General features: G+C 38.9%; 1 protein-coding gene across 2 annotated transcripts in view; it reads left to right on the top strand.

Moving 5' to 3' along the window:
- The window catches only part of KHDRBS2 (KH RNA binding domain containing, signal transduction associated 2), an 831,701-nt gene that overhangs the window by 694,047 nt on the left and 119,051 nt on the right, over nt 1-18,603 (top strand). The gene's annotated exons all lie outside the window — the stretch shown is intronic.

An 18,603-nucleotide genomic window follows, 5' to 3' on the forward strand; every position in this document is an offset into this window, starting at 1 on the left:
ATATTGATTTTTCCGATCCATAAACATGGTATATTTCTCCATCTATTAGTGTCCTCTTTGATTTCTTTCATCAGTGTTTTATAGTTTTCTATATATAGGTCTTTAGTTTCTTTAGGTAGATATATTCCTAAGTATTTTATTCTTTTCGTTGCAAAGGTGAATGGAATTTTTTCCTTAATTTACTTTTCTACTTTCTCATTATTAGTGTATAGGAATGCAAGGGATTTCTGTGCTTTGATTTTATATCCTGCAACTTTACTATATTCATTGATTAGCTCTAGTAATTTTCTGGTGGAGTCTTTAGGGTTTACTATGTAGAGGATCATGTCATCTGCAGTGAATGTTTTACTTCTTCTTTTCTAATTTGGATTCCTTTTATTTCTTTTTCTGCTCTGATTGCTGTGGCCAAAACTTCCAGAACTATGTTGAACAGTAGCAGTGAAAGTGGGCACCCTTGTCTTGTTCCTGACTTTAGGGGAAATGCTTTCAATTTTTCACCATTGAGGATAATGTTTGCTGTAGGTTTGTCATATATAGCTTTTATTATGTTGAGGTATGTTCCTTCTATTCCTGCTTTCTGGAGAGTTTTTATCATAGATGGATCTTGAATTTTGTCAAAACCCTTCTCTGCATCTATTGAGATAATCATATGGCTTTTATTTTTCAATTTGTTAATGAGGTGAATTACATTGATTGATTTGCAGATATTGAAGAATCCTTGCATCCCTGGGATAAAGCCCACTTGGTCATGATGTATGATCTTTTTCATGTGTTGTTGGATTCTGATTGCTAGAATTTTGTTAATGATTTTTGCATCTATGTTCATCAGTGATATTGGCCTGTAGTTTTCTTTTTTTTTTTTTTTTGTGGTATCTTTGTCAGGTTTTGGTATTAGGATGATGGTAGCCTAATAGAATGAATTTGGAAGTTTACCTTCCTCTGCAATTTTCTGGAAAAGTTTGAGTAGGATAGGTGTTAGCTCTTCTCTAAATTTTTGGTAGAATTCAGCTGTGAAGCCGTCTGAACCTGGACTTTTGTTTGCTGGGAGATTTCTGATTACATTTTCAATTTCCATGCTTGTGATGGGTCTGTTAAGATTTTCTATTGTTTCCTGGTTCAGTTTTGGAAAGTTGTACTTTTCTAAGAATTTGTCCATTTCTCCCACATTGTCCATTTTGTTGGCATGTAATTGCTGATAGTAGTCTCTTATGATCCTTTGTATTTCTGTGTTGTCTGTTGTGATCTCTCCATTTTCATTTCTAATTTTATTGATTTGATTTTTCTCCTTTTGTTTTTTGATGAGTCTGGCTAGTGGTTTGTCAATTTTATTTATCCTTTCAAAGAACCAGCTTTTGGCTTTGTTGATTTTTGCTATAGTCTCTTTTGTTTCTTTTGCATTTATTTCTGCCCTAATTTTTAAGATTTCTTTCCTTATACTAACTCTGGGGTTCTCCAATTCTTCCTTTTCTAGTTGCTTTAGGTGTAGAGTTAGGTTATTTATTTGACTTTTTTCTTGTTTCTGGAGGTATGCCTGTATTGCTATGAACTTTCCTCTTAGCACTGATTTTATAGTGTCCCACAGGTTTTGGGTTGTTGTGTTTTAATTTTCATTCATTTCAATGCATATTTTTATTTCTTCTGTTATTTATTGGTTATTCAGAAGCATGTTGTGCAGCCTCCATATGTTGGAATATTTAGTAGTTTTTTCTCCTGTAACTGAGATCTAATCTTACTGCATTATGGTCACAAAAGATGCTTGGAACAATTTCATATTTTTTTGAATTTATCAAGGTTAGATTTATGGCCCAGGATGTGATCTATCCTGGAGAAGGTTCCCTGAGCACTTGAGAAAAAGATGAAATTCATTGTTTTGGGCTGAAATGTACCCAAATATCAATTAGGTCTAGATATCAATTAGGTCTAACTGGTCTATTGTATCATTTAAAGTTTGCATTTCTTTGTTAATTTTCTGTTTAATTGCTCTGTCCATAGGTGTCAGTGGTGTATTAAAGTCCCCCACTATTATTGTGTTAGTTTTAATTTCCCCTTTCATACTTGTTAGCATTTGTCTTACATATTGTGGTGCTCCTATGTTGGGTGCATATATATTTATAATTGTTATACCTTCTTCTTGGACTGATCCTTTGATCATTATGTAGTGGCCTTCTTTGTCTCTTTTCACAGCCTTTGTTTTAAAGTCTATTTTATCGGATATGAGTATTGCTACTCCTGCTTTCTTTTGGTCTCTATTTGCATGGAATATCTTTTCCCAGCCCTTCACTTTCAGTCTGTATGTGTCCCTTATTTTGAGGTGGGTCTCTTGTCAGCAGCATAGATAGGGGTCTTGTTTTTGTATGCATTCTGCCAGTCTTTGCCTTTTGGTTGGGACATTCAACCCATTTATGTTTAAGGTAATTATTGATAAGTATGATCCCATTGCCATTTACTTTATTGTTTTGGATTCGGGTTTATACGCCCTTTTTGTGTTTGCTGTCTAGAGAATATCCTTTAGCATTTGTTGGAGAGCTGGTTTGGTGGTGCTGAATTCTCTCAGCTTTTGCTTGTCTGTAAAGCTTTTGATTTCTCCTTCATATTTGAATGAGATCCTTGCTGGGTACAGTAATCTGGGCTGTAGGTTATTTTTTTCATCACTTTAAGTATGTGTTGCCATTCCCTCCTGGTCTGAAGAGTTTCTATAGAAAGATCTGCAGTTATCCTTATGGGAATCCCCTTGTGTGTTATTTGTTGTTTTTCCCTTCCTGCTTTTAATATTTGTTCTTTGTGTTTGATCTTTGTTAATTTGATTAATATTTGTCTTGGGATGTTTTGCCTTGGGTTTATCCTGTTTGGGATGCTCTGGGTTTCTTGGACTTGGGTGATTATTTCCTTCCCCATTTTAGGGAAGTTTTCAACTATTATTTCCTCAAGGATTTTTTCATAGTTTTTCTTTTTGTCTTCTTCTTCTGCGACTCCTATAATTCGAATGTTGGATCATTTCATATTGCCCTGGAGGTCTCTGAGAGTGTCCTCATTTCTTTTAATTCGTTTTTCTTTTTTTTCCTCTGACTCATGTATTTCTACCATTCTCTCTTCTACTTCACTAATCCTATCTTCTGCCTCAGATATTCTACTATTTGTTGCCTCCAGAGTGTTTCTGATCTCATTTATTGCATTATTCATTCTATATTGACTCTTTTTTATTTCTTCTAGGTCTTTGTTAAACCTTTCTTGCATCTTCTCAATCCTTGTCTGCAGGCTATTTATCTGTGATTCCATTTTGGTTTCAAGATTTTGGATCATTTTCACTATCAATATTCGGAATTATTTCTTGGGTAGATTCCCTATCTCATCCTCTTTTGTTTGGTTTGTTCGGCTTTTCTCCTGTTCCTTACCTGCTGGGTATTCCTCTGTCTCTTCATTTTGGTTATATTGCTGCGTTTGGGGTGGTCTTTCTGTATTCTGGGAATTTGTGGAGTTCCCTTTATTATGGAGTTTCCTCGCTGTGGGTGAGGTTGAGTGGCTTGTCAAGGTTTCTTGGTTAGAGATGCTTGTGTCAGAGTTCTGTTAGGTAGAGATGAATTTCTTCTCTCTGGAGTGGAATGAAGTGTCCAGTAATGAGTTATGAGACATCTATGGTTTTGGAGTAACTCGAGCTCCCTGTATATTGAAGCTCAGGGGTGTGTTCCTGTTGCTGGAGAATTTGCATGGTATGTTTTGCTCTGGAACTTGGCCCTTGGGTGGTGCTTGGTTTCAGTGTAGGAATGGAGGCATTTGATGAGCTCCTATCGATTAATGTTCCCCAGATTCAGGAGTTCTCTGATGTTCTCAGGATTTGAATTAAGCCTCCTGCTTCTGGTTTTCAGTTTTATTTTTACAGTAGCCTCAAAACTTCTCCATCTCTACAGCATCGATGATAAAATATCTAGGTTAAAGATGAGAAGTTTTTCCACATTGAAGGACACCCAGAGAGGTTCACTGAGTTACATGGAGAAGAGAAGAGGGAGGGGATAGTTAGAGGTGACTGGAACAAGATGAGGTGTATCAAAAGAGAAGAGAGCAAGCTAGCCAGTAATCACTTCCTTATTTGCGCTCCTCAGTCTGAACCGCTCAGAGATGTTCATGGAGTTATACAGGGAAGAGGAGAGGGAGGAAGGAGACAGAGGTGCCCAGGAGGATAAAAGAGGGAAGTGAAAAGGAGAGAGACAGATCCAGCCAGTAACCAGTTCCCTGAGTGTTCTCCATTGTCTGGAACACACAGAGATACACAGAATTTGGTAGAGAAGAGAAGGGTGAGGGAGGAGACAGAAGCCACCTGGTGGAGAAAAAGGAGAGTCCAAAGGAGGAGATAGTGGTCAAGCCAATAATCTCGCTCTCAGGTAAACTTGGGTACTGAAGACTGGGTTTTTAAATGTACAAAATTGACAACAAATACTAAAAAGCAAAGATTAAAAATCTACAGTAGACGTTCGATTTTCAAAAATACAGTATTAAAAAAAGAAGAAGAACAAGAAGAAAATTAAGAAAACAACAGTCACGAGAATTATTAAACAACAACAACAACAACCACAAAAAATATATATTTATGGCGTTTGCTTTAAAAATAGGGTCTTTTTTCTTTTTGAAAAGTGATAATAGGTTATAAAAATTAAAATTAAAGGAGAAATAGAGGACTTGAAAATTTTAAAAAGTTATAAAAAAGGAGAAGAAAAACAAAAGAAGAAAAAACAATGAAACAACAACATCAACGAAAAAAAGAGAATGGTGGCACATATAGTAAAGATATTTCTGGGACTTTCTCTGGTGTTGTGGGCAGAGTGAGGTCACTTCCAAGGCGGTTCCCTCTGTTTAGCTTCTTCTGTTTGCTGGTCTCTTCAGTGTCTGATTTCCGCCCTGACATAAGGGGAGTGGTGGTGGACACTTTTTTATTTTTCTTTTTTAGGCTCACTTGTTCAGTCGTGCTGTGGGGAGGGAGGGATGCTGCAAAGAAATAACACTGGCATATGCTTGCAGTGTCTCAGCCACGCTGGGCATGCCCCTGCACACAGTGCACACTGCTCTGGCTCTATGTTGTTCCACCAGGAACGATCTGAGGCTGGCCCTAGGCTGCATGCACCTCCCCAGTCTAAGCTGCTCAGGCTCAGCTCTCAGGTAGCCCTCAGAGGAGCAGATTCTGTTGGGCCTGTGTTTTGTGCCCTTCCCAGGACCGAGTAGCTCAGGTGTTTGGCGAGCATGGTCCCTGTGACTTATTGCCTTTCCCTGCTGCTCAGTTTTCTGGGTGTACCACTGGCTCCCCTTGTCAGGCAGATGGTGACTGTCCAGAACCCCAAGAAGTCTTAGTTAGCAAAGAAGCCTGCTTGCAGTTTGGTAGGTAAAGTCTCTCCGGGGCTGTGATAGCCCCCTTCCAGCCCTTATGGCTCTGGCTGCCTGTCACCAGCGGGGGATGGTCTGCAGCCTGTTATTTCTGTTCCATCCTTTGTTCTGTGCGTGGTCCTGGTGGTTTCTTATGTTAGAGCTTTTTGCGTGGTAGCTATCCCACAGTCTGGTATGCTAGCTCAAGTTAGTTCGCTCTGGTTACATTCGGGGTATTCCGGCCTGATTGTTAAAAAGCACTGCAGCCCACACTTCCCTGCCCAGCCCCCCACTTGCTAGTGGCAGATGCAGGCGTCTGCACTGCTTCTCCACCGGGGGAGTTACTGTTGGGCTCATAATCTGTTGGTTTTAATTATTTATTTATTTTTCTTCCCTGTTATCTTGCCCTCTGTGCTTGCAAGGCCTGCCACAGACTCGGCAGTGAGAGTGTTTCCTGGTGTTTGGAAACTTCTCTCTTTTTAAGACTCCCTTCCTATGATGGGACTCCCTTCCCAGGACAGAGCCCCCTCCCTACTTCCTTTGTCTCTCTTTTTTTCTTTTATATTTTTCCTACCTGTTTTTGAAGCCAATGATCTGCTTTTCTGGGTGCCTGATATCCTCTGCCAGCATTCAGAAGTTGTTTTGTAGAATTTACTCAGAGTTGAAATGTTCTTTTGATGAATTTGTGGGGGAGAAAGTGGTCTCCCCATTCTATTCCTCCACCATCTTCTGAATTCCCCTGTCTTCTTTTTTTAAATTGTTATTGGATATAATTGATTTGCAGTGTTGTGTTAGTTCAAACTTTAGGAAGAATGACTCTAACATAAGGTTTGTAAATATAACTTTATGCTTGCTTTAATACTAAATTCTCATCATTTGAATTATGCCTGGCTGTAAATAGTTTATATTTGTTGAATGCATGAAACAAATGATTACATAATTTGAAAATTCTGCAGATCCTGCAAAGAAAGTCAACTTTCCATTTATACTAGTGCAAAAGAGTTGAATAAAATGTTTCAAGCTTACTTCTTTATTTTACATCACTTCTGAAATAATAAAAAGCCAAATAAGTGAAATAATGAAACACGAGTATTTTTTCATGCTCCTGAAAGTGAGATTTTTAAATATTATTTAATCTTAGAACTTTTTCAAACTGTTCATATCCTAACATTCCAAGTTCCTATGCAATATTGCTCTTTACACCATCAGACCTTGCTTCTGTTACCAGTCATATCCACACCTGGGTGTTGTGTGAAGAGACTCCATCTCTTCATTCTTTCTGGATTTATTTCTCCACTGATCTCCAGTAGCATATTGGGCATCTGCTAACCTGGGGAGTTCATCTTTCAGTATCCTATCTTTTTGCCTTTTCATACTATTCATGGAGTTCTCAATGCAAAGATACTGAAGTGGTTTGCCATTCCCTTCTCCAATGGACCACGTTTTGTCAGAATTCTCTACCATGACCCATTCATCTTTGGTGGCCCTACATGACATGGCTCATAGTTTCACTGAGTTGAACACAGTTATGTTCCATGTGATCTGATTAGTTAGTTTTCTGTGATTGTTGTTTTTAGTCTGTCTGCCCAATGATGGAGAAGGATGAGAGGCTTATGGAGGCTTCCTGATGGGAAAGACTGACTGAGGGGGAAACTGGGTCTTGTTCTGATGCTGGGCTGGATGAAGCACAGGCTAGAATCAAGATTGCCAGGACCAATATCAATAACCTCAGATATGCCAATGACATCACTCTTATGGCAGAAAGTGAAGAAGAACTAAAAAGCCTCTTGATGACAGTGAAAGAGCAGAGTGGAAAAGTTGGCTTAAAACTCAACATTCAGAAAACTAAGATCATGGCATCTGGTCCCACCACTTCATGGCAAATAGACAGGGAAGCAATGGGAACAGTGACAGGCTATTTTGGCGGTCTCCAAAATCACTGCAGATGGTGACTATAACCATGAAATTAAAAGACTCTTGCTCCTTGGAGGAAAAGCGATGCCCACTCTAGACAGCATATTAAAAAGCAGATACACTGTTTTGCCAACAGAGGTCCATCTTGTCAAAGCTATGGTTTTTCCAGTAGTCATGTATGGATGTAAGACTTAAACTATAAAGAAAGTTGAGTGCTAAAGAATTGATGCTTTTGAACTGTGATGTTGGCAAAGACTCTTGAGAGTCCCTTAGATTGCAAAGAGATCCAACCAGTCCATCCCAAAGGAAATCAGTCCTGAATACTCATTGGAAGGACTGATGCTGAAGCTGAAACTCCAATACTTTGGCCACCTGATGTGAAGAACAGTCTAATTGGAAAAGACCCTCACTCTGGGAAAGATTGAAAGTGGGAGGAAAAAAGGACGACAGAGGATGAGGTTGGATGGCATCACCAATTCAATGATCTTGAGTTTGAGAAGCTCCACCAGTTGGTGATGGACAGGGAAGCTTGGAGTACTGCAGTTCACGGGGTTGCAAAGAGTCAAACACATCTGAGCAGCTGAACTGCACCAAACTTATGACAAATGTCATGAGTATTTTGATAGGTAGCACAATAAATCTCTAGACAACTTTGGGTATTATGGCTATTTTACAGTATTAAGTCTTCAAATTCAAGAGCACAATATATATTTCAATTTATTTGAATTATGTTTAATTTCCTTTCTCAGTGTTTTATATTTTTAAGGGTATACTTCTTTCAACTTAGTTGTGTCTAACGCTAGATATTTAAATTTGTGCGTGTGATATTAAATGCATTTTTCTTTATATTTCTGATATTTCTTTATGATATAAATTAACAGATTTCTACATGTTTAATTTTATTATCTTACTACCTTGCCGAATGTATTAGTTCTAATAATTTTCATTTGGAAGCTTGGAGTTCTCTATAGAGTATCATGTTATCTGTAAATAGTGATAGTTTTACTGCCTTCCACTCCAGCTGGGATAACCTCTACTTATTTTTCTCTGATTGTTGTGACTAGGATTTCCAATACTATTTCAATAGAAGTGGTGAGAATGGGTGGGCTTCCCATTTACCACTCAGTTTTAGTTTAGTCGCTCAGTCGTGTCTGACCCTTTGTGACCCATGAATCGCAGCATGCCAGGCCTCCCTGTCCATCACCAACTCCTGGAGTTCACTCAGACTCATGTCCATCAAGTCAGTGAGCCATCCAGCCATCTCATCCTCTGCCGTCCCCTTCTCCTTCTTCCCCCAATCCCTCCCAGCATCAGAGTCTTTTCCAATGAGTCAACTCTTCACATGAGGTGGCCAAAGTTCTGGAGTTTCAGCTTTAGCATCATTCCTTCCAAAGAAATCCCAGGGCTGGTCTCCTTCAGAATGGACTGGTTGGATCTCCTTGCAGTCCAAGGGACTCTCAAGAGTCTTCTCCAACACCACAGTTTAAAAGCATCAGTTCTTCGGTGCTCAGCCTTCTTCACACTCCAACTCTCACATCCATACATGACCACAGGAAAAACCATAGCCTTGACTAGACAGACCTTAGTCGGCAAAGTAATGTCTCTGCTTTTGAATATGCTATCAAGGTTGGACATAACTTTTCTTTCAAGGAGTAAGCGTCTTTTAATTTCATGGTTGCAGTCACCATCTGCAGTGATTTTGGAGCCCCCCAAAATAAAGTCTGACCCTGTTTCCACTGTTTCCCCATCTATTTCCCATGAAGTGTTTGGACTGGATGCCATGATCTTCGTTTTCTGAATGTTGAGGTTTAAGCCAACTTTTTCACTCTCCTCTTTCACTTTCATCAAGAGGCTTTTTAGTTCCTCTTCACTTTCTTCCATAAGGGTGGTTTCATCTGCATATATGAAGTTATTGATATTTCTCCTGGCAATCTTGATTCCAGCTTTTGTTTCTTCCAGTCCAGAGTTTCTCATGATGTACTCTGCATATAAGTTAAATAAGCAGGGTGACAATATACAGCTTTGATGTACTCTGTTTCCTATTTGAAACCAGTAGTGCATCGTAAAACTGCTGCCTGCCAGTGCAGGAGATGCAGGTTGGGAAGATCCCCTGGAGGAGGGCACAGCAACCCATTTCAGTATTTTTGTCAGGAGAATCTCATCAACAAAGGAGTCTGGTGGGCTACAGTCCATAGTGTTACAAAGAATTGAACACGACTGAAGTGACTTAGCATGCATGCACAGTGAGAGTTGGCATCCTTGTCTTGTTCTTGAATTTATCAGAAAGGCCTTCAGCTTTTCACTGTTGAGTATTATGTTGATGGTAGGTTTGTTGTGAATGGTTTTTATTATATGTTCCTTCTATGTTCACTTTAGTGAGCGTTTTTATCATCAGTAGATGCTGTATTTTGTCCAATGGTTTTTCTGTATCTAATGAGATGATCATGTGGCTTCTGTTTTTCCTTTCATTGAATGATTTGCATTTGCTGAGCCATCCTTATGACCCTGGGACAAATCCGGTTTGATCATAGTGTATGATTCTTTTACTATATTATTGAATTCCATTTCCTAATATTTTGTTGACCAGTTTGAGATCTATATCCATCAATTATATTGGTGTATATATATATATTGGTAGTGTCTTTTCTGGCTTTGGTATCCTGGCTGTTTGGATAGTGGCTTCATAGATTGAATTTGAGAATGTTTTCTCCTCCATGCTTCTTTGGAGTAATTTGAGCAGAGTCAATGTTAAATCTTTTTTAAATGTTTGGTGAAATTTTCCACTGCAGCCATCCTGTCCTGCACCTTTGCTTAGAGGGAACTTTTTCTTTCTCTTTTTTTTTAAAAAAAATACAGATTCAGTTTCATTTTTAGTGATCAGTTTATCTGTTTTACCTTGACTCAGTTTTAGCAGGCAGTATGCTTCTAGACTTCCCTATTTCTTTTAGGCTGTTCAATTTGTTGGCATATAACTGTTCATAGTTTCTCTAATGATTTTTTTTTTGTAATTCTATAGTATTCATTGTTTTTTTTTTTCTCTTTCATTTCTTGTCTTCTTTATTTGAATTCTCTTTTTTCTTCCTTGTAAACCTAACCAGAGTTAATCTTTACAAACATCCAACTCTTGGATTTCTTGGTTATTTCTTTTGTTATTTTTTTATTTTGTTTATTTCCTATATAAAGAAACTTTTTGTTTATTCTTATTTTTATTTTTTTAATATAACTTTATTTATTTTAATTGGAGGTTAATTACTTTACAATATTGTATTGGTTTTGCCATACATCAACATGAATCCACCATGGGTATACACGTGTTCCCCATTCTTGCTCTTCAATCCTTTTATATATTTGCCTTTCCTATTGTGGTTTTCTCTTTCCCATTAATTACTGCTTCTTTGCTATTCATAGATGATCTTCAGCATTTCTTTTAAGTTAGTTTTAGTTTTGCTGAATTATGTTTGAAATTATTTATAAAGAGAGACATTTTTTATGTCTCCTATTCTAAATGATAGTTTAGCTGAGTAGAATATCCTAGGTTGTAGATTTTTCCTTTTCAGGACTTTGAATATGTTATGTCACTCCTTTCTGGCCAGCATAATTGCTGCAAAGATATCAACTAATAACCTTATGAGAGTTCCCTCATTTTGTGATTTTCATTATGATATGTCTTGGTGAAGTTCTTTTGGGGTTCATCTTGTTGAGGGCCCTTTGTGCTTCCTGTACCTCAATATGTTTCCTAATTTACTTTGGGATTTTTTAGCCATAATTTCTTCAAATACATTTTCAATCTCCTTTTCTCTCCCTTCTTCTTGAAGCTCTATTATATGTTGGTTGCCACACTGTATTTTATCCCATAGATTTTGTATGTTATTTTCTTTTTTTTTTTTTTTTTCTTTTTCTTCCTTTTTTTTTTCTTCTATTTTTACATGCATTCCTGTGTGGGTGAGTTCCTTTATTTTACATTCTAGATGGCTTTATTGTTTTTCAGTGTAATCTAGTCTGGTCTTCATTGTTTCTAGATTGGTTTTTATCTCAGCAATGGAATTGTCTGAATTTGGTTTATCTTTGTAGTTTCTACTTCCTACTTACAGTGATCTGAATTTCCATAGATATTTCTTTTTAAATTCTTTTAACATTTTATTGTCTCTTTTGTGAACTTCAGTTCAGCCATTCAGTTGTGTCCAACTCTTTGCAACCCCATGGGTTGCAGCATGCCAGGCCTCCCTGTCAATCACCAACTCCCAGAGTTGACTCAAACTCATGTCCATTGAGTCAGTGATGCCACCCAACCATCTCATCCTCTGTCGTCCCCTTCTCCTCCTGCCTTCAATCTTTCCCAGCATCAGGGTATTTTCCAATGAGTCAGTTCTTTGCATCAGGTGTCCAAAGTATTGGAGTTTCAGCTTCAGCATCAGCCCTTCCAATGAATAATAAGGACTGATTTCCTGTAGGATGGATTAGTTGGAACTCCTTGTTGTCCAAGTGACTCTGAAGAGTCTTCTCCAACACCACAGTTACAAAGGATCAATTCTTCAGTGCTCAGCTTTCTTTATAGCCCAACTCTCACATCCATAAATTCCATACTGGAAAAACCATAGCTTTTTTTTTTTTAACTTTATATATTGTTTATTAAACTTATTAATGTTTGAACTTTTATTTTACGAATTTCATAATATTCTCTCATTATCCATGTTAATTTTATGCAATGCTACATAGGACATAATTCTCTAAAATAAGTGGTTCAAATAAAATTATATCTGCTTTGGGAATTCCCTGATTATCCAGTGTTTATTTTTATTTTTTAATATAAATTTATTTTAATTGGAAGCTAATTACTTTACAATATTGTATTGGTTTTGCCATACATCAATATTAATCGACCACGGTATACATGTGTTCTCCATCCTGAATCCCCTCCCACCTCCTTCCCTGTACCATCCCTCTGGGTCATCCCAGTGCACCAGCCCCAAGTATCCAGTATCATGCATTGAACCTGGACTGGTGATTCGTTTCATATGTGATATTATACATGTTTAAATGCTATTCTCCCAACTCATCCCACCCTCTCCCTCTCCCACAGAGTCCATAAGACTATTCTATACATCTGTGTCTCCTTTGCTGTCTCGCATACAGGGTTATCGTTACCGTCTTTCTAAATTCCATATATATGTATTAGTATACTGAACTGGTGTTTTTCTTTCTGGCTTACTTCACTCTGTATAATAGGCTCCAGTTTCATCCACCTCATTAGAACTGATTCAAATGTATTCTTTTTAATGGCCGAGTAATACTCCATTGTGTATATGTACCACTGCTTTCTTATCCATTCATCTGCTGATGGACATCTAGGTTGCTTCCATGTCCTGACTATTATAAACAGTGCTGAGATGAACATCGAGGTGCACGTGTCTCTTTCAATTCTGGTTTCCTTGGTGTGTATGCCAAGGAGTGGTATTGCTGGGTCATGAGGCAGTTCTATTTCCAGTTTTTTAAGGAATCTCCACACTGTTCTCCATAGTGGCTGAACTAGTTTTCATTCCCACTAACAGTGTAAGAAGGTTCCCTTTTCTCCACACCCTCTGCAGCATTTATTGCTTGTAGAATTTTGGATCACAGCCATTCTGACTGGCCTGAAATGGTACCTCATTGTGGTTTTGATTTGCATTTCTCTGATAATGAGTGATGTTGAGCATCTTTTCATGTGTTTGTTAGACATTTGTATGTCTTCTTTGGAGAAATGTCTATTTAGTTCTTTGGCCCATTTTTCGATTGGGTCATTAATTTTTCTTGAATAGAGAGCTACAGGAGTTGCTTGTGTATTTTTGAGATTAATTCTTTGTCAGTTGCTTCATTTGCTATTATTTTCTCCCATTCTGAAGGCTGTCTTTTCACCTTGCTTATAGTTTCCTTTGTTATGCAGAACATTTTAATTTTGTAATCCTAATTAAAATTAAAACCATAACTTTGACTGGACATACCTTTGTTGACAAAGTAATGTCTGTTTTTTGCCAAGTAAACTGGTGAGGTCTTTTTCATTCTTCCAGGGATTTTTCCTGTTCTTTAATTGGAAGTTGTTCCTCTGTTTTTTATTTTACTAAACTTTGTCTGTGTCTATGAATTTAGGAGGAACAGTTTTTGAAATGGTGATTTTATGTGGCAGAATCCCTGTGTAGAACGTTGTGTATCCAATATTTTTAATGTAAAGCCTGGTTTTATTTTGGGCCCCAACCTATATTTCCTCAGAATGTGCTGGCCATTATCCTCTTGATAGTGAGTGTGATTGATGTTATGCTATTCAGAGTCATGCTGGAAATGAAGTGGGATTTCCCCTTTGATCCATGGCTGTCATTGCCTTGTTGGGATTAAGGTTTTCTCTCCAGTTATTGGAATAGAAGTCTTGAGAGTCGGGTTCTATCAGGCTCCATTGCCATGGTGTGCCCCTGATCCTAAGGAGGTGACCGCTGAAACAAATGAGGCCTATGCAGACATAGAGAACTGATGCACCATCCATGTAGGCATTCACAGTTCTGCCCAGAAGCAGAACAAGGTTGCATCTCATTGTCCTTGTGTTCACCCCAAATTTAGTGCAAGGCTATGGTGTGGAGTGGGCTCAGACTAGGGGCTGGGGCACACTGGCTGCAGGAGTCAATGTGGCCATCCTGCTGCCTGGGACCTGGACTGACTCTCTGGCAAACTCCTCCCGGGACCTGAATGCCACAGATTCAGCATCAAGCTGTGATGTGAAGTGGATAGATCTGGGCCACTTCAGCTGGGAAATGATTCACTCCACACTCCCGACCAGGGCCTGTCTGACAGAGAACAACCCCCGGCATGTGCAAGCTTAAAATATGAGCTGTGGCTAGAGTTGCCACTGTTATGTACACATTAATGATAGACTTCACAAGTACTCTTGACTGCATACCCCCAGGCTGTCACCATTCAGCTAGACCAAGTGATCTGCGAAGGTCTGTCTGAGATTCAGTGCTTATCCACTGCACATTCTTGTGGTGCTACCCAGTTTGTTCACAGACGACACCTGACTGGTTCAAGCCCTGTGCCCACACACATGTACTGACAGTAGTTTCCATGGTTCCACCCAGATCACAGCCGTGGTGCCTCAGTCTGTATTCATAGCTATATGAAATCCCCGCCCTGATCTTGGACCAGGCTGTGGTGTGGAGTGAGCAGGACCGAGTGCTAACCCCTCCAGATTGGGGAGTTCAACAAGATGGCAGTCACTAGCACAGGTTTCTTCCTACCTTGACATAATAACAAGCTGGCATGCAAACACTCCTCAGGAGTGAAGTGTAAGCTTCTTCAGTCCCTCAGTTCATCCTAGTAGACTTCCCAGCAGGGGAGGGTGCTCCCGAGATGAAGGGTTACCCACATGGACCTTCTCCTTACAGATTCCTCCCAGGGATCCTGATCCTGACCTAATGCCTTCCTCCCGTTATACCCAGTTATCTGGAAATCTTTCTTGCAGCTTTGATTGTATAGGAGACCTTCTGCCAGTTTCCAATTAGTTTTCCCTGAGAAATTTTCCACATTTAAATGTACTTTTACATATATTTGTGGGGTCACATGAACCTCACATCCTTCTACTACATTTTGATTCATCTTATCAAGTTCACAGTAGTTTGTGTTCCCTGATATGTTTTCTTTTGGTCATACAAGACATAAGTCAGTGACTAAAGCAATCAATGTGTCAGATCATGAAAGACATTGTTTTCTTTTCTGACGTTACATAGCAGAGGATTTTGTTTTAAGATACATTATGAGATCACTGATTCCCAGGTGGCTCAGTGGTAAAGAATCTGCCTGCCAACGCAGAAGACATGGGTTTGATCCCTGGATCACAAAGATTCCCTGAAGGAGGAGATGGCAACCGACTCCAGTATTCTTGCTAGGAAAATCCCATTCACAGAGGAACCTGGTGGACTACAGTTTGTGGGATCACAGAGTCAGACACGACTGAGCAACTGGCCACAAATGAGATCACTATTTGCTTATAACTATAAAGCTACACAAAATTTTGACCAGTATTCATTTGTAATAAAACTAGAGAAGTATTATATCCAACAAACTTATAATGCACTATTAGTAGAACATAGTAGTTGGATAAAAGATTAAAGTGTCTGTCAGTAAAGCAGAAATAGATGTTTTTTTCTGGAACTCTCTTGCTTTTTCCATGATCCAGCGGATGTTGGTAATTTGATCTCTGGTTCCTCTGCCTTTTCTAAATCCAGCTTAAACATCTGGAAGTTCACGGTTCACGTGTTGCTGAAGTGTGGCTTGGAGAATATTGAGCATTACTTTACTAGCGTGTGAGATGAATCCAATTGTGCAGTAGTTTGAGCATTTTTTTGGCATTGCCTTTATTTGGGATTGGAATGAAAACTGACCTTTTTCCAGTCCTGTGACCACTGCTGAGTTTTCCAAATTTGCTGGAATATTGAGTGCAGCAATTTCACAACATCTTCCAGGATTTGAAATAGCTTGACTGGAATTCCATCATGTCCACTAGCTTTGTTTGTAGTGATGCTTCCTAAGGCCCACTTGACTTCATATTCCAGGATATCTGGCTCTAGGTAGTGATCACACTATCATGATTATCTTGGTCATGAAGATCTTTTTTTGTGCAGTTCTTCTGTGTATTCTTGCCACTTCTTAATATTTTCTGTTTCTGTTAGGACCATATCATTTCTGTCCTTCATTGAGTCTATCTTAAAGCCTTTAACTGTGTGGGTCACAATAAACTGTGGAATATTCTGAAAGACATGGAAATACGAGAAAACCTGACCTGCCTCTTGAGAAACCTATATGCAGGTCAGGAAGCAACAGTTAGAATGGACATTGAACAACAGATTGGTTCCAAATAAGAAAAGGAGTACAGCAAGACTGTATATTGTCACCCTGCTTCTTTAACTTATATGTAGAATACATCATGAGAAAAGCTGGGCTGGAAGAAGCACAAGCTGGAATCAAGATTGCCAGGAGAAATATCAATAACCTCATATATGCAGCTGACACCACCCTTATGGCAGAAAGTGAAGAGGAACTAAAAAGCCTGTTGATGAAAGTGAAAGAGGAGAGTGAAAAAGTTGGCTTGAAGCTCAACATTCAGAAAATGAAGATCATGGCATCTGGTCTCATCACTTCATGGGAAATAGATGGGGAAACAGTGGAAACAGTGTCAGACTTTATTTTGGCGGCTCCAAAATCACTGCAGATGATGATTGCAGCCATGAAAAACTGATACTTGCTCCTTGGAAGGAAACTTATGACCAACCTAGATAGAATCTTCAAAAACAGAGACATTACTTTGCCAACAAAGGTCCGTTTAGCCAAGGCTATTCCCCCGTCCCCCCCCCCGTGGTCATGTATGGATGTGAGAGTTAGACTGTGAAGAAAGCTGAGCACCAAAGAATTGATGCTTTTGAATTGTGGTGTTGGAAAAGACTCTTGAGAGTCCCTTGGACTGCAAGGAGATCCAACCAGTCCATTCTAAAGGAGATCAGTCCTGGGCTTTCTTTGGAAGGACTGATGCTGAAGATGAAACTCCAATACTTTGGTACCTCATGCGAAGAGTTGACTCATTGGAAAAGACTCTGATCCTGGGAGGGACTGGAGGTAGGAGGAGAAGGGGACAACAGAGGATGAGGTGGCTGGATTGCATCCCTGACTATGTGGACAAGAGTTTGGGTGAACTCCGGGGGTTGGTGATGGACAGGGAGGCCTGGCGTGCTTCAATTCATGGGGTCACAGAGTCGGACACGACTGAGTAACTAAACTTAAACTGAACTGAACAATGTTAAACTATGATGTACCGTGCACACCAATGGTTTTTTTTTTTTTTTAAGAACTACATCAAAAGCAACTTCTTAGAAGCAAGAAGTTTTATGGAACAAGCTTACTTTGTTGAATTCCTGAACTTAACTCAGATTATGGTAAACTTTTACATGTTAAAATCCAATCAGCTTTTAAAATTTCTGATACTTGGGGCTTCCCTGATGTCTCAGTGGTGGAAATTCTGCCTGCTTATACAGGAGACATGGATTCCATCTGTGATCTGGAGTGATCCTACTTGTCCCAGAGCAACTAAGCCCATGTGCCACAAATACTGAACCTGTGTGCGGTGTGACTATTGAAGCCCATAGACCCTAGAGCCTGTGTTTCACAACAAGAGAAGCCACCGCATGCAAAACTGATACACTACAACTAGAGAGTAGCCCCCTCTCACCACAACTAGAGAAAAACTCACACAGCAACAAAGACCCAGCACATTAAAAATAAATAAATAAACTGATAAAATGTTTTAAAATCCTTGCTATAAAAACTGGACAACTGCTTGTAAAAGAATGAAACTAGAACACTTTTTAACACCATACACAAAAATTCAAAATGGATTAAAGATCTAAACGTAAGACCAGAAACTATAAAACTCCTAGAGGAGAATATAGGCAAAACACTATCCAACATAAATCACAGAAGGATACTCTATGACCCACCTCCCAGAATATTGGAAATAAAAGCAAAAATAAATAAATGGGACCTAATTAAAATTAAAAGCTTTTGCACAACAAAGGAAACTCTAAGCAAAGTGAAAAGACCGCCTTCTGAATGGAAGAAAATAATAGCAAATGAAGCAACTAACAAAAAACTAATCTCAAAACTATACAAGCAACTCCTGCAGCTCTATTCCAGAAAAATTAACGACCCAATCGAAAAATGGGCCAAAGAACTAAATAGACATATCTCCAAAGAAGACATACAGAAGGCTAACAAACACATGAAAAGATGTTCAACATCACTCATTATCAGAGAAATGCAAATCAAAACCACAATGAGGTACCATTTCATGCCAGTCAGAATGGCTGCAATCCAAAAGTCTACAAGCAATAAATGCTGGAGAGGGTGGAGAAAATGGAACCCTCTTACACCGTTGGTGGGAATGCAAACAAGTTCAGCCACTATGGAAAACAGTGTGGAGATTCGTTAAAAAATTGCAAATAGAACTGCCTTATAATCCACCAATTCCACTCCTGGGCATACACACCCAGAAAACCAGAATTGAAAGAGACACGTGTTCCCCAATGTTCATCTCAGCACTGTTTATAATAGCCAGGGCATGGAAGCAACCTAGATGTCCATCAGCAGATGAATGGATAAGAAAGCTGTGGTACATATACACAATGGAGTATTACTCAGCCATTAAAAAGAATACATTTGAATCAGTTCTAATGAGGTGGATGAAACTGGAGCCTATTATACAGAGTGAAGTAAGTCAGAAAGAAAAACATCAATTCAGTATACTAACACCTATATATGGAATTTAGAATG

The sequence above is a fragment of the Oryx dammah genome, unplaced genomic scaffold, assembly GCF_014754425.2.
Source record: "Oryx dammah isolate SB20612 unplaced genomic scaffold, SCBI_Odam_1.1 HiC_scaffold_11, whole genome shotgun sequence".
NCBI classification, from domain to species: Eukaryota; Metazoa; Chordata; class Mammalia; order Artiodactyla; family Bovidae; genus Oryx; species Oryx dammah.